Consider the following 3,123-nt stretch of genomic DNA (forward strand, 5'->3'; position numbering starts at 1 on the left):
ACTATACTGAGTCGAAAAGTCCTGTACCATTTTGGGATTGCAGCAATAGTTAACGAGATATTAATTTTTAAATATTGGCAAATACGCGCGTTCGTCCAGCCTACCACACCATTGAGTGTACGCCTACAGAACGCCGCGATGGGCGCGCGGGCCGCGCGAAGCGGACGTTTGGGGGCTAGCGGCGGTGTGCGCGGTGCGGACGGCGGAGCGCTTGCCAACCATCCCCACTCTTCGCGCGGCTAGCTATCGCGATAGCGAATATTCGGCGCTTCAGAAATTAATATTTTGACTGCGAAAATCGGGAAATGATCGAAATCTTTTTGAGAACTCAATTTAGTTCGCTCTAAAGCGTGTACATGCCCGTGTACATACATACAGAAAAATATTATAAATATGAATTGTTTTAAATATTTATTTAAGTGTATTTTAATTGTACCGATAACGTTCATTAATAAGTTAGAGCGGACTAACCTGAGACGAAAAGCCTTTTACCATTGTAATTTTCGCAATAGTTAACAAGATATTAATTACTAAAATATTAATTTTCAAGAATTTTTCACTCAAGTACTATCAACTTTATAGAAAAACAGCAAGAGACAAAAATTGTTTATTTTCTTTTCATACGCTTATGGCGTACCTTCTCGTGATTGGTGCTGCCATATGTAGGACCATACTCTCATTATAGGTACTCTATGAAATACGTTTCAAGCGGGGAGCACAGACTTTTGCATAACGCATAAAGCATGTGCATAAGGAATTTCATTGGTCCATTTTCTTATGCATGAGTCAATGGACCAATCAAATTCTTTATGTATATGGTTTATGCGTTATGCAAAAGTCTGTGCTTCCCGCTATAGGTTGCAGACCGAAATATGAAGGACGCAGGATGCAAAAGTTGAAATTCACCCAACTTCCTGCGTCCTGGGGTGCGTTCAAAAATTACATTCAGATAACTCTTGGGTGCATTTTTGATATAATATACGTAACGTAAACTATAGCCTAGAGTTACCTAGGCGTAATTTCTGAACGCAGACCTGCGTTCTGCGTCCTACAACTTATTATAACTAAAATATGTTAGGTTAGTTTCTAGTCTTGCAACCTGCGACCTGTGTTCTGCGTCTTATGTAGAATGGCCTTTATGAACCGCTGTCGCAAAACGCTAGCCGCTAAGAGCCCCAACACAGACTTTTGCATAACGCATAAAGCATGTGCATAAGGAAATTCATTGGCCCATTTTCTTATGCATGAGTCAATGGACCAATCAAATTCTTTATGTATATGGTTTATGCGTTATGCAAAAGTCTGTGCTCCCCGCTTAATGAGCAAAATTCATGACTGTATCGAAAGTTCGATATGCCTATTAAACTGTCGATACATGTTAATATCGAAAGATAAAAAATCGATATAAAATATCGAAAATCAAACTCAAAAGTATCGATATTTTAAGATATCGATACTGTATCGCCCATCCCTACACGGAAGATGATCAGCCCTGTTTTACAAAGATTGATTGATTGAAAAATGGTCTGCAACACGTGTTTGTTATGCTATGTGGAAAATATCATTGATTTGTTCAGCAGTCTATTACGCAGGGAATGGAAAGTTACTTTTTAAAAGTAACTAGTTACAGTTAAGGTTGATTTATACTGGACGTAAACTGTTAACTTATGCCGTAATCTGTAAAAATTGACCAATCACAGTTGAATGAGAGGGGAATAATCGATTATAATTGGTCAATTTTTACAGATTACAGCATAAGTTAACAGATTACGGCCAGTATAATCCAACCCTTACTCGTTACCGAGTAAAAAACGTAACTAGTTACAGTTATCGCTTTTTAAAAGTAACTCGTTACCGTTACTTGAAAAATAACTTTTTGTTACTTTTCCGTTACTTTTTTAAAATCAATTTAAAAATGTACTTTTGCATTTTTTTTTATATGTAATACTGACAAATATATAATTTTATTTAAAAAAAAAAACAATGTAGTATGGCTCAAATAATAAATTAAATAAAAGTAAAATGAGAAGGGTTACGAGCCAAAAATGAAACAGTTTATTTCTGATAAGAACGACGATGACAATGTAATTAAATGTATAAATATATATTAGAACAATAACATGGATAAAACAAGATAAAAACAAACGACGTTTCGACACTTATTGTCATCGTCTTTTAAACTGTTTCGCTTTTGGGTTTGTAGCCCTTCTCATTTTACTATTATTTAATTTATTTTTTAATTTTTTTTAAACACAATTTTGTAATTCTAAAACCTGTAAAATATGCAACAAACTGAAATATTTGTATGTCCTATGTATTACATAGAAGATAGAAGTGTAAAATAATTACTGAATCATAACGGCCGAATGTCTAAGGGCTTTCAAGTCTTATTGATAAGCGCTATAAATAGCATGTATCCAATCGAACCGTGTTCAATCGTGTGCAAAGTAACGACAAAAGTAACTGTAAATTTCGTTACCGTTACCCAAAAAATGTAACTCGTTACCGTTACAGTTACCAAAAAAAGAAAGTAACGCAGTTACCAGTAAAGTTACCAAAAAAGTAACTTGTAACTGTAACTTCGTTACAAGTAACGAGTTACTTCCATTCCCTGCTATTACGTCGCAACAATTGGCTACGTTCAGCAAGCGCAACGGTTGCACAACGGTACATTAAAAAGCTGCTGAACGCGCTGTTGTCAGTGCCCGATGCACAACGTGTTTACTGAGCGGACGCCATTTTTTCCATCATATTTTAAGACCGCTACCTGAGCTTAGAGTACTCTACCTAAGCTCAACACGTTGACACAGTATATAAGCAGTGTTGCCAGATACCTTTGTAGACTTCCCCCTAAAACAGTCTCGGATTCTCCCTAAATCTCCCTCAGGAGACTGATAAAAACCCTAGATTTCTCCCTAAATGTTATTCCGTTTATTTAGACGTTTTTCTGTAAACTTCTTTATTATATAAACGTTTTCTGTTTATTCATAAACGGTGAGTTTAAACTAAAAACAATAGCTCATTTACACGTCAGCAATGATATGGATAAAAATTATCGAATATTATGTTCAAAATAAAATAATTGAATATTAAAAATTTCTATTTAATAATTTTAGATATTAA

The sequence above is a fragment of the Cyphomyrmex costatus genome, unplaced genomic scaffold (assembly GCF_001594065.2).
Source record: "Cyphomyrmex costatus isolate MS0001 unplaced genomic scaffold, Ccosl1.0 scaffold110, whole genome shotgun sequence".
In the NCBI taxonomy this organism is placed as follows: domain Eukaryota; kingdom Metazoa; phylum Arthropoda; class Insecta; order Hymenoptera; family Formicidae; genus Cyphomyrmex; species Cyphomyrmex costatus.